The sequence below is a fragment of the Nipponia nippon genome, unplaced genomic scaffold (genome assembly GCF_047370975.1).
Source record: "Nipponia nippon isolate SJK-2023a ecotype South Korea unplaced genomic scaffold, ASM4737097v1 scaffold_21, whole genome shotgun sequence".
In the NCBI taxonomy this organism is placed as follows: domain Eukaryota; kingdom Metazoa; phylum Chordata; class Aves; order Pelecaniformes; family Threskiornithidae; genus Nipponia; species Nipponia nippon.
Genome location: NW_028262338.1, coordinates 4,050,408 through 4,064,454, shown reverse-complemented (window position 1 = coordinate 4,064,454; position 14,047 = coordinate 4,050,408). Strand labels below are relative to the sequence as shown.

The following is a 14,047-nucleotide window of genomic DNA, read 5'->3' as shown; positions in this document are numbered from 1 at the left end:
TAGACTCCCCAAAGCAGGATCTGCTGAATATCTCCTAATTTTGTTTTCGTTTAACATACAAAGGATTTGTTACTTCCTTGCATATCACACTTACACTTTAAATTGAATCCTGTCTCCAAACACCTTCCAATGTCCCCCACAAATTTCTTGACAGTTCATCCTTTATATATATCTCTCTGTTTCTCTCTGAAGTGTCCAAGCATTTGTGAATAGGTAAATTCCATCTCATTTTTCAGAAGTGTATCTTAATTTAGCCAAACTGCAAGTCCTATACCTGACAAGATGTTGACTGAGGAATAAAATAAGCAGAAATGCTTTAATGAAAGTGATTACCTTCATCTAAAAGTGACAAAAGGTTCCACAGTTTTGTGAGGTGTATGTTGTTCTACATTTCATGTGAAATGGATGAGTTGTACAATAACCTTTTTTTTAGCGTAAAATAGGTGGTGTGGGACGCTTAGCGAAACAGTGCCCCTTGCTGGGAGTTTCGTGTTATTGTTCCTGATTATATTGGTTTTGAAAGCTCATGTAGAGATCCGTTTCTTGTTTTAATAAGTTCATTCCTGGAGGGAATATTAAACACATTACTGCTAACAATAAGCACCGCCTTGCTTATGTCACTGAATTATATTAGAAATTATAGAAAGAGGTGGATAAGGTTGGGAATGAGAGGAAATAATGTTTTCCATGACATTTTGATATCCCCCCTTCACAAGCATACGTGTTAGATCTGTCAGAGTGTACATCTGCAAAACTGACTCTCAAATGGCAGTGTGGGCTCCTGCCCTGACTGTCCCACAGGAATCCAGACTGCTTGTCTCACCAGCTCCCAAACAAGACCATTTTATGCCTGCCAACTTGCGATTGAAGAGCTACAGTGAGCTCTTCTCAGCTTGCGAATCATGAACGATAAAGACACTACAGCACAAATGTTTTATTGAAATAGGTAATCCTATCGGTGATGCACAAGCTGGCACAGAATCCAGTTTACATGTTGGTTTTGCAGGGAACAAAAAATAGGAAAAATCTGTGTTAATGAACAAAGAGCTGACATGATTCTAAATTTAAGTAAGGAGCAATTTGTTGGGTGAGGAAGTATGCTCCTTATATAGTTCATTTCAGATGGTAGCCTTTCTTTAAAGGAGGTTTCATTTTGTCTTAGGTAGCTTGGATGCATGGATGTAAAGAGGTTTAAAAAGTATAATTAATTAACTTCTGCTGCTGCCACAAAAGACAATACCTATTTCTTGTTTTTTCTTAGTTTCTTTATTGAGGACATAGAGGGAATAATCACTATTGTGAGCATGCTTTGAAAAATGCAGAATGCTGGAATAAATGGATGGCCTTTCTTACATAGGAACATAATCCCTGAAAAATTATAAATTTTTCCCTGAAACCCCTGAAAAAGTTTAAATCCATGAATCAAATCAATGCCTTTTCTTTCCCGTGTGAGAGTCACAGTGAGCCAGACTGCCATACTTACTGTTTCTGGCCCAAAATCTCACTGCTTGCATAGCTATCCACATCGTAGTATTAGAGTGAATAGTTTCAGATGCAGTCAAATTAACATCTATACAGTTCAGTCCAAAGTGCTTCCATTTACTGGTCACACCGTTAGGGACTTGGACAAATGAACAGGAACAATAGAATTGCTAATTGTTAATACATCATATGTCCTGGCACATGTATTCCTGAGTAATGTGCGTCATATTTTATGGACGCCCACGTACACAATGAAAACTCTGCATTTTTCAAACCCAGCAAGATCATTTGAAATACGACTTTTAAGACTCAGTTGTTCTGCTGTCCATATTATATCCGTATCATACATAAATACGGATTTTTTTTCTCAAAGACATTTTATTATTTGGTTATTTCTACTATAGCTCAGCCTTTCTTTGACCTCAAATACAGAGTCACATTTTACTAGCAGGTTACTGCTACTACTGCAATTATTCAGCTTGGTTCCTTCTGAAACCAATTCAATGGGATGTTACTAGGCATATTAGCCAGGTTACCGTTCACATCACGAGCTGTTGGCACTGTCCAAAATTTTTAGCCATCTGACAGGTGTACAGAGCTTTATTTAAAGTGGCTGTATGTCACTTGTCCAGCTACTGTGCCCTGTAGTCACTCGCTATGTTACTAGTGGCAGACTTGCTGGGCTTGCAAGTGCTGCAGAGAGTGTGAGGTGTGAATGCATCAGTGACTCATGCTCTTACTCACAATCGAGCTTCACCTTAGACTGAAGTACGTTGGTAGGTGGAAGTTTAAATTTCTTCTGCATCAGCTGTAATATTTTATTTGCTCATTTTCAGGTTGCCTATTTGCAGCCAAGTAAAATCACATTTAGGGAGCTTTTTAAACCAAGATCTGAACTTACGTATTCCAAGAGCTCTAGAGCTGCACTACACAGAATGTTAAAGATGCTTCATTGCTGCCAATTCTGTTTCCCAGCAGCAAGGAAAGAGGGACTTAATCAGACGAGAGTGCCTGGGCAATGTGATAAATCACGCAACACTTTCCAACAGTGGGCAGTGCCAGCCTGGTTAGGCACAGTAGACTCTACATCCAAAGTATTTAAAAGACCTAACAGACATATATTTTATTGCATCAGCAGTTGCCAACAAATCCTTGCTAATGCGATCAAAGTGTTAATGAACAATGGCATGAAAGCTGCTTCTTGCAGCTTTTTCAAGAAGTGGCCAGGGCCATGCTACCATGCTACTTATGCAGTAACGTTCACCTGCTGATAGACCTCGGTGTCAGAGAAACTTTGAGAAGGAAGCAGTAAAACAACCTTACATGAATCATCTTGGTGAAGTAAATTGACCTCCCTATTTTGGAATGACCATGTACTTGTATTTGTGAATGTTTTTATGGCACTTTTAGTCTTTTTTTCCCACCGGTACAGTTATCAAAAACAAATGTATAACAGTTAGGAGCCAGACTCCTTGAGAGTAAAACCAACAAGTAAATAACAAAACATTGACTGTCAGAGAACTGATGGTTTTTTGCTTCACCAAAGGTTGATTTGCAAGAAGGGCTAATGCACATTGCTCTGATGCAATATGACGATTGAAGTAAGTCAGGGATTTTACACTTCTAAATTCTTCTCTTTATTGTTTTTATATACTTTTCTAAAACATTTACATTGAAAGTTCTTGTTAAAGGAAAAAGCTATAAAAAGCAGCCACTAAAGGAATATAATCTAGGCTTCATAAAAAGCGTGGGCGGTAAAATGTCATCATTTTTCTCCAGAAAATAAATGGTCTCATGTCTTTCAGTGGAGGTCTATTGCTTCCCTTAAGTAACAAGATGGAGCCAGGAGAGCATGTGGCCGGTGAAAGGAGATAGAAAAGTGATGAGCCCAGAGCAGTGCCACTGAGATGATCCTAAAGTTTAGTGATCAGTTGTTGGTATCAGCCATGCTAAGGTAGCTAAGACCACAACTTACAATCATGTGATAAGGCATAAAAACTACTATGTAAGTTACTGAGGGATATGTACCAGACTAATATAGCTGTCTAAGCAGAGTCCTTTTACGCCATGATACTTATTCTTCCTACTTTCTTTTTTGATTTGAGACACACACAGATTTTAACTGTTCAGTTGCTGAAATGACACAGTACTTTAGCCCTTAAAGGCCAAACTTCTTTTTTGTATTCAAATCTTCACTAACACAAAGCTAAAAAGAAAAATCTTGTACTTCTGTTTGAATACCATTTTTGTGCTCTCACAGATTTAGTTCCAGTTCTTCCACTCTTTAGCAGAGCCTGGATTCTGAGACAGCTCCTTAGGGTCCCTCTAGGTCTCTCCCTTTGTTGGCAAAGCCCAGGCTCGAGTCTGGTTCCTGTGCTGGGTCCAGGCCTCCACCTTGAGATAGCAACGAGTTTCCATAGCTTTTCAAGTCACGAGATTTTGTGGCTTCTCGGACCATTTCCTAATTCAACCACCAGCTTTTTTGGCCTCTCTCTCACCTGTGCAAGAACAAACCAGGTTTGTTAAAAGTACGGCTGGGTTTGGGTCATTCTTAAAAGCATTAGTTATCTTGTGGCAAAAGATGATATTAATTACCTCACCCCTGTGTGGTGTTTGCTTGGCTGCTTCTGGTGAAATGGGTGGTTGTGTGAATCTGCTCTCTGCTCTCTGTCTTCTCCCTGGGACACAGAAATGGACAAAAGTTAGCAGAGCAAGATCTCTGTTAAGTCATATTCAGTCACTCTCTGTACTCTTTATGTAATTCCATTTAGAAAATAAAAATACAAACAGACACCCTGGGATCTGTAGTCTTGCCTTCCAAAGAGAGGAGAGTTGCTGGGCAGGAAATGAATGTCACAGTGAAGGACTGTCACCACACATGAAGGACATTAATGTCGCAATCTTGATTTCTCAAGTTCGTGGAAAAAAAATATGGTCTAATTGGGAGAAAATTCAAAACCTCAATCAAAAAAATAATGACTTGACAAATCACAATCAAAAAAAAAAGTGAAAAAATGTTTATGTCAGAATAATAAAAACATTTACTTGTGATACTTTAAAGATGACGAACTGAGCCTGGCTTTTGAAATTCAGACTCACAGGTGTCGATCTTATGAACCGTTTATATTTGAGTCTGCGCTTTTTAACAGAATAAGTAGGAGGAAATTCTATTAAAAAATTCTCGATCAGCTGTCCTGATTACCTGCAAAAAGAGGTGGCCGATTCTTTTACAGCTTTTGTAACTTGCTATAATTATTTTCAATCTACTATGATGTTTTAAAAACAAATCTGCTATCACTGAACGTGCTTTTGTTTTATGTACTACTAAATATATGTCCCATCATACATAGCCTGCCTACCGGTAACTCGTTGTGGGGAAAGGTAGCATGGAGTTCCTCAGAAATGTATTTCAGGAAAGCTTTGCAGGTGCAGGGTGTGGAGCATGCAGAACGGAGTACAGTGGAGAATACACTCGTGAAAGGATTGCGTGGGAAACCTAAAATGAGACTACACACAAAACTGGTAGGATGCATGAAAAAGCATGACGGCACTGTCAGGGAGCTAGAAATCGATTCTGAGGCACAGTAACTTCCGCAGTTCTGTAGCAAAAACCTGCAGATTCATTACAACCACAAACAAGGAGCCTGACCAGCAGTGAACAGTTTATTTTGTAGCTGCTCTTTTTTTTTTTATAATCTCCATTGCAAGAGTGTAAATTCACAAGAAAATACCTTTGTGTGATACTAACTCAAATGAAAATTACAGGAGGGATTATGTGAATAAAATATTGAGATAAGTTTGCTCAGGAAAAGCAAATATTTACACAGGCGAAGAAGTTTTCAATTTCGTCGGTTATTTATTTAGAGTTAGCTGTTATAATTGTCAGCAACAAAAAAACCTGCAATATTGTGCATAAATTGGCAATTAATCTCAGAATATTCTTTCCCTTTCTGTTTTACTTAATTTCAGTAGATCTCATTTAACTTTAGAAGGAAATTAATAGTGACTTTCATGTCCCAGAGGTGTCAAAAGAGATATTAAGCAATATTAGGCATAAAGAAATAATCCTGCTTTATTTTCATTCCTTCTGCAGACTGCAGAGGAATGATGTGAATGGATTAGGAAATTGGTGTAATACCTGTCAAGTAATGTTATATGTGAATGTCAATGAACTCTCAAAAGTTAAACTAACTTATTTTATATTAACTTCCTCAAGTGCTTGAGGAAGAAAGGAACAAAAATAACCTACTGTCAAATTGGCTTGTAAAGATGCACTTTCAGTTGGCCATTTTTATTTTCTTCGTGCATACAGAGCCTAATCCAGTGCTTTGTAAACATGTTGTTTCTGGCTGAACCCACAATTCTTTGCTGCAGGGATCTTTCTGCATCTTCAAGCAGACAAGGGGGTAGCTTTGGACATGTGATTTCAGTCTTTGCAGCCATATCCGAGTGCATGGATCTGCAAATGTTTGGCGGCATGTAACTCTAGTGGCACACCCGCTATTTTGTGATATGCTCTCTGCAAGGCTGAACGACTAACCCTATCCAAGCACGTAGTTGGGAGACATTGCTGCTACCGTTGATGATTGTAACTGAGTAAGCTAATTTCGGGAAGCAAGTCTTGTCTGGATGTAATATATATATAGCAAACAGAACACCCTTTTATTTAAATATTATATCACGCTTCCAGAAAGTATACGTGTGCTGTCAAGGGAGAAAGCCTCACAATGTAACTTTATGAAGGTTCAGGAAATGGACTTGTCTCCCGCTGAGGGATAATGGAAGCATCCGCCTGCTCTGGAATGGGATATTTTGATTGCAAGCATTCAGATAATACGCAATTCTGCAGGGGGTCTGGACATTCTAGATTTCAGGGTATCTGTGATGAGGCTAGAAGGTACAGTTTGTAGGTATTAATTAGTTCTGGATTGGTTGAAACCCAAGAAAAAGCTTTTATTGATCCTTTTATTGATGTCGCTGTGTGGTGAGTCCGGTAGACTCCAGCAGAAAATATTTTTTGTGGGTTTGCTGGAGTCGCCACAGAGCTGACATAGTTACAGAAAGCAAAGCGGCAGTTGGTATGGCTAACATGCCATAACTTGTACCCGATGATGACTGGAATCTGTTTCTTACCCTCCTGGAACGATACACAGGTCCATCATGTGCAGGGAAAGAAAGAGGTGAGGGCTCTGAACGGATGCCTGGATTCACAGGGCAAGTAGATTGTCAGCTGTTAGTAACTCTTGACAGCCTTAGTCCACATTCCACTTTGTTAAATTTATATATGGTGTTATTTCTTGTTCATAGAATTTGCAAACGTTAGGACTGACTGCCTTTATTTACAGCTAAAGCCAGCTCCTGCATTATTTGTGGGAACTGGAAGCACCTACCATTTCTTTGTGCTGTGATGCTATTCGAGTGTGTGTCTGTAGCCTGCATCAATCTGGTAACCAAATTACATGGGTCCTTTTTATGATTTATCTAGCTTCCAAACTTCTTGAGAAATGAGCATAATAAAAAAGGATTGTGAAACATTTCTGTGGTTAAATGTCAGTGCTAATATATCAGAACGCACAGAAATGGCTATTATGTATAACTATAGACATTTTGCTGCATTTAAATGTGCCTGATTTGTCATAAAATAATTTCTCTGTGGTTCCAAAGAAATCTAGTAATGTCATAAGAGATTTCACCCATTTAGAGTTTACAGGAGAAATTATCAACTCTCAGACTGGTTCCTGGAACACCCTTCCAATTCTCATTTTTGTCTTTTTGAGAGGTTTGGTGTTTTTTCTTTTCCTTACACAGTTTGATGGTACATTTTAAATTATTTTTATTAGAGGAAAAAATGAAAGCAATGGTATTTATGTAACATTAATCTGAAGAGGACAGACCCTGAAAAGAAACATAATTTTAGCATTAATTTTTATTGAATTTCTTAGCTATAAAGCAAGTGCGGTGAAGCAACGGGGAGAAGGACATCCTTTCCTATTTTTGGAAGCATGATCAGTAATATGACAAAGGGATACATAATTGTTCACTTTACATTTTAGTTTGAGTAGGAACCTCAAGAGAAACCTTACCTTTGACATGTAGAAGCATTTGTTAAACACTGTCTGCCTATTAATGCACATCAGTGGAGTCTGAAGTGCTGGGCGGATGATATTATCATAACTTAATTGGCCTGTGAGCCAGACAGACTTCTGAGATGTTAATGAGTCCATTTATCCTTTGCAGGGAGTTGAAGCTTGATTAGACTGTTAAAGATCTGGTTTGTGTCTTATTTCGACTGTTTTTTGTGTTGACATCCTTGTAAAACTAAACAATAATACGGCATACTTCATTGCTCATGATACATCCAGCAGACAAAACTTAAGTTTTTCATCGTCGCTCCCACCTAGACCCGCCAGGCCTGGTACGTTACGGGTGAAGTTCATTCAGTTGGCACCTGCAGCTCAGTCACCTGCGGCAGCACAGTCTCTCTCTTGCTCAATGATCCCAGGTGCCAAATGCAAGAGAGAGACAGAGGCCATTGTTGTCATTGCTTTTCCACACCCCCTCCTCTGCTAGGTGATGTACGTGCAGGTACAACCCCCCTAGCATGTGAGTCACCTTCCACAGCTTCAGATACTGGGTCAGAAAAATGCTGAGGGTTGTATCTGCTGCATTTGTACGGCTATGTTACATTTCCTTCTCCACTTCTCACGTGTCCAGTTCCTCTCTCTCACTGAAAGTATTTTTAACATAAATATTGACTTTTATTTCTGTTAATAAGTTCTATTTTTATGCTCTGTTTTGCATATTTGTTTTCAAACTAACATTTGCATCCATACCTGTCCTAACTCATTTAACACAATGTGGCCATTGTCATACTGTGCAAAATACGAGCCAGGACATGCAGCTGTGGGGAGATGAGGTCTCAGTCTGTGGTGCTAAATAGTTGCCACAAAATGATCACAGCTAATAACTTGTTAACTTATGACATAGGTATTTCGGAGCAGTCTTGTTCGTATTTGAAAGACTCTTAAACTCCAGTTGAAATAATTGTTTTCACACATTCTCTCTTCTGATAAAAGCAGCTGAACAAAATGCTAGTACTTCAGTTTACTTATTTGTTTCAGAAGGTAATGCAACTTTGTCCCTGTCTGCATGTACAATATGGCAGCTCATCCAGGCAGACACATGATGATTTTTGTGTAGACACAGACACAGCCAGGATGTGTAAATGTGAGATTTTCCACAAGATAAAGGCAAAAGCCAGGGTCAAAGACTAGCAACTTACAGTTTGTTAGAGTCAGCAGTCCTCTAAACTTGATGCTATTATTTCCTGAGTTCAAGAAAGAGCCTAGTGTGAGTAGCTTTGTGAGTGTCTTCCTTCCCCTTGCTGCATCCCTGCTCCCTCGGATTACAATATCACTGAGTGGGAAGCTAATAATACAATGTGCTATTAAGACAGTGGCATTAATTATCTGACATCTATTACATACTTGTCATCTTCACATTTGGACTAAATCACCAGCCTGTTCAAGCCAAGCATATTGCTGCTTTCAATTCTCTTGTGCCTAACGCGTTTCAGTTGTGGGAAGGAGGGCCTCTCGTGGCTTCTCTGTTGTTGCTCTGTAGTTCTACCAGTCCAATTTTCAGAGGTTGTAATACTTACCGAGAGTGCATCATGTGGAATGTGTGACACAGTTGTACTTATACAGCACGAACATTATTGCGAAAATCAAGTCTTTTGTGTTTTCTTATTCCAGACAGCCAAGTTGTGAAAAGCCTTGGGTAAAGGGAAATGCCCCAGTCGAACAGCTGAGACAGGAATTGTTTCAGGATCTTTTGTTGTGCCTCCTACTGGCCATTTCATGAGTTAGGAAAAAAGAAGTCTTCTAATAAAGCGACAAAAGTAAAGCCTGTAATTTCAAAATAATAATAGAATTTCCCTGAGCAGATTGTTATTCTTTTGTTCTTTTTAATTCTCATTTATATACCTCTAATGCTGGTAGGGTATTTCATGCAGTAATGTATGCAAGTTGGCAAATGAAAAATAATGTAGATAATTACGATAGAAACAGCTAATAGAAGCTGTAATATCTACATCGTGTCTCTAACCATTACAGTTTATAGTATTAAATGAATTTAAGTGAAGAAGGGATAATTTGCAGTGTAGCAAATGATAAACCTGACTTTTTAGCATACTCCCTTATTTCTCTCTGCAGTATTTCAGGCAGCCTGCTGTTATTGCTACGAAAATCTAGGAAGATAAAACAGCAGTATGGTAAGATATCTGTAAAAGCTGAGCTGTTAAGCAATGCCATCTCAATCAAAAGGGCTCAGCATTTTCCAAAAGGCGACCTGGAATCACGGGTTTCTTAGGATCTGGAGGCAATTTCACAATTCCTTGCTTTATAAACTTACTTTCCCCGTGCAGATGAGAAAAATCTTACTGAACGGCATTTGGTATGTGAAAGGACGTAGAGAAGTATATGTGAGTGTATATAAGAACTAGAAGCAGATATAGTTCTATAGCTCTGGATAGCTGCATGCTGATGAGTAAAGGTTCACGGTTGCTCTGAAGTCCTGTGTCATTTCAATGGTTTTATGATGAATGGGAAAAACATATGATAACATCAGAAATCATTTTTATTGTGAAATCCAAAAAGCATGAGGAATTCCTGAATGCTTCTTGAAAATCTTCCACCCAACTCCCCGATGCATCTGAATTTCACTTTAAAAAGCCCTGCAAGACTAGTTGTGCTTCCAAAGTCCATTGGCTCAGACTTCGCACGCCAAGCAGGACTTCCGCTTTCATGAGCAGTTCTCCCTTTCCGTGATATATAGACCATGAAGAAAGCAAAAATGTTCATGAATCTCCCAAAGTTCCATCAAGCATAACATTTATGGTTAATTGCCAAACTATCCCACCAGACCCTAACTGATATTTACTGTTTATCTCTTCAAAAATTCACCACCTCATCACCTGACTTTACTGAAAAACTGAACAGCGCAAATGTTATATGAAAGAGCTGCAGGAAATATGCCTTTATTCTTCCATAAAAGTTATTCATACCAACTAAGCAGTTTCAACAGGTGATTCTGTCTGTATTAGCGTTATACATGCACTTGTCTTCAGTCATTGGTTATTCACGTATTTAACCTCCCATATAATTATCTTAAATGCTCCATTTAAGAACTACTTAAAAGCTATAGTTTAAAACCTGTTACCACATAAAAGAACTTTCCAGAACACCAAGTGGAGACCTTCCAGAGTATCTACAAAGCATAAGCTTATGCTGTTTATTGTTTAAAATATTTTTCAGAAAAATATTTCAGAGCAGCAGGAAGCACCCTGCAGGTTTAGTGTTAAAATTTAAACTGTCCATGCAAACAAACAGGACAAGAACATCTGACATGTTAAAACCTGATGTGCTGTGAGCTTGAAAAACATAGCACTGACCAGAAAAATGTTTACTGGTCAGGCAACAGAAGGAAACAGGGCTCTATATAGTGATGTCCATCTTCCGCTCAGATGCCACCGTCTATTTTCTTAGTTCTTTGCCCGCTGTAGGGAAGGTATTACAGTAGATGCTTAGATAGGCACCCTCATGTATTGTCTTCTATAATCTGTTGCTGTTCAGGGTCTCCTGAAATGAAAATTAATATCTAAAATGGAAGGCAATGATACGTGCCTCTAAGTCTGATAATGGTATGCATACAGCAATCAGCAAACTTAACTATGCAGACAAGCACTTACTAAATGAAGTGCAGGATTTTACATGCTCTGAACAGTTTGGTGGTTTTAAATGTATGCATTTCACATAATCAGTTTCTTAGAGCAACACAGACTTAATTACATTGCTGCTGTGAAATGCTGTAATGGTTTTCATTCTGTAGGTGGAACATCACTGGTTTTAATGTTTTCTTAATCCAGTGTTATTAAAACATTCTCAGAAAAGTGTATTAGGTGTTCTATAATTTCTTGAAGTTTTCTGGCTGAAAACTCCTCAAGCAAAGGAGTTTTACAGCCCAATATGCTATTTCACGAAGATGTATTTTAACTTGGGGTTTACTCCTCCTGGTTCATGAACGCATGTTAAGGTGAGTCAGTTCATTGAGCAGTCTTTTCTACCTGTCACTCTTTGTCTCAACTAATTGGATTGTAAACTTTTCAAGACAAAGCCTGGCTTTTGCTTTACCGTTTTATTCCATGATCTGGTCAGGCTTTTTTTGGCCTCCAGCATTTACCAGTTTTCACTGGTGACAATCCAACATGTGCTCTAAAGCTTATGAAATACATTATTTCATCAGAAATAACTGTCGTACGTTGCGGTTGCATGATTTTCTCTGTGTGTTGCTTTGGTTTCTATTTGACTTTCCTTGCAATCTCGATTAACATTTTTTATACTCAGGCAATGGTAAAAAAGCAGTTCCTCTTTTGTTAGAGCTTTTCCTGTGAAAGTTTAATAGCATGCATTGAAATTTCAAACTCTCCTACGAGGCCCACTAGGAAATTTTTATGAAAACTAAAGCTTTCAAAGTAACAACAAACGGTTATATTTTCAGTAAAACTGAAATTCTCCTGTTCAGTGGTTGGGTACTTAATTGTTTTATTTTTGCCTGAAATTATATTCAAAGTAATTTTACTGCAGAGGTGAGGACGGCAGTTCTGTAAAGTGGTCTGCACTGTTTCAGTTGCCTGCAGTACTTGCTGATTCACATCATAATCCTAAATTCATGACCTGAAATATATTTCTAGTCTTCCTGATCTTTTTTCGTCCTTGGAGAACTGGTTTGGTAGTAATTCTGTCTTTATCTGAGATTCATAAAGGTGGCTGAACGGCTTCACCTTCCATAACAGAATGTGTTCTCAGAAAGAGCCTGGGGAGACAGCTGTTTTCATGTGTTAAAGTAGCATACGCGGCCAGATCAGCCCAGGATTAAAGAGAGTTACAATCCACTTCAGCTGCATGTATCTTTGCACATACACCTGCAGGTTTATTTCAGGCAAAGCTGAACCTGCAGCTCACAAATGGACATGCTGGTACGAAATTGTTAGCAACACCTATGAGAACACTCCTCACACAGAGGTGTAACTGAATAATTTAAATTATTAATTTCAATTTTTCAGTTTGAAATATTACCGTATAAAGAAAGTACTCCAATTCCAAGTGAATTTGATTGTAGAAATTAAACATCTCTTACTCTTTTTTCCTCTTAAAAGAAAATGCCTTGTACAATCAACCTCCTACGCTGTTGATCATCTTGCTTATTAATGTCTCAAGTTATTGAAGATTATTTTGAGAAAGGCCTTGCCTTTAAGAACCACTCTACTTGGTTCATCCCATTAGTTCTGGCAACTCAGTTTATTGTACATATTTTGAATTTTTCTGGTGGTTACAATATTCTACTTTTACTTCTGCAGTTAGTTCACAGAAGAATTTAAGTACAATGTAAGAGATTATTTATAGGATGTGGAAAAAAACCCCACAAATGTAGACAGTAGATAAAATAATTGAACAGAGGTCAATGTGGAACTGCCTCCCATGTCTCGAAAAACTCCCCATTACTCAATAAGTCACTTCTCTTGAGGTCGGCTATACCTGTCCCTTTCCCTACTACCGTACTCGGACACCACACCAGTTTTTCCTTGCAGTCTCTACAGTAACGCAGGTGCTTGTTTATCTTCATTACAGCTTCCTCTGCTAACCCCATTCCTGGCAGCCGTTTGTAAGCATTCTCCTTTACAGGTTACTGAAGAAAATAACTTCTGCTTATACTAACACAAATGTTTTCAGGAACTTGCTAGGCTACTGTTTTACTTTTTTGTACCTATATGTTTTATATACACTTTTACGTATAGGAGATATATAAAAACACCTTGTTGTATATTTTCTTTGTACATGTCTACACTCTGGTATTCTGCCAGCTAAATCACCAGCTTCTGCAAACCACGGAGGACTTTTTCCTTAGAGGTGTACAGGAAGGGCACAGCTAACTCGTTTGCACTGGGGTCCTGGCAAGACCTTGCAAGACCTTACAAGATGAGGGACTATAGTACAGGAATTAGTGCACATGTAAAGCGTTTCCTGCTCTGCATTTCTCGCATTCAGAAAGCCCCACAATCTAAGCAGCGTATCAAGTTTTCTCTTTGAATCACAGTTTAATTGTGCCTTAACAGAAAATGCTGTTCTGAGTTGCAATTTAGCTTCACCCGCAGTCACAAAACGATACATTTAGAACGCTTTATTTTAAAGAAGAAGTTTTGTGAAAGCACGCTCCTGAAAAAGACAGAGAATGGAAGAGTAAGTAGCTGGCAGGCAGCCGACTTCTCTGTCCGTCTGTCCTCTGCTGCACATCCAAGTAATTCCGCTCTCCTCTGAGGTACTGGTAACCCTCCTCCACTGGTGCCAAACAGCAGGTTCAAAATACAGATGAACGCCGAGCAGCAGGAAAAGTGATTGCAGTAAATTAAATAAAAGTGCTGACAGCCATTCCCTTGCTTGGTGTCCCTGGCTTTACCTACTACAGGGCACACAGTGGGGAAGAAAGGAACGGTTCCCAGCGCCAGGTC

General features: G+C 38.7%; 1 protein-coding gene across 3 annotated transcripts in view; it reads left to right on the top strand.

Moving 5' to 3' along the window:
• Positions 1-14,047, top strand: part of LOC148055535 (uncharacterized) — a 79,369-nt gene that overhangs the window by 21,591 nt on the left and 43,731 nt on the right. The gene's annotated exons all lie outside the window — the stretch shown is intronic.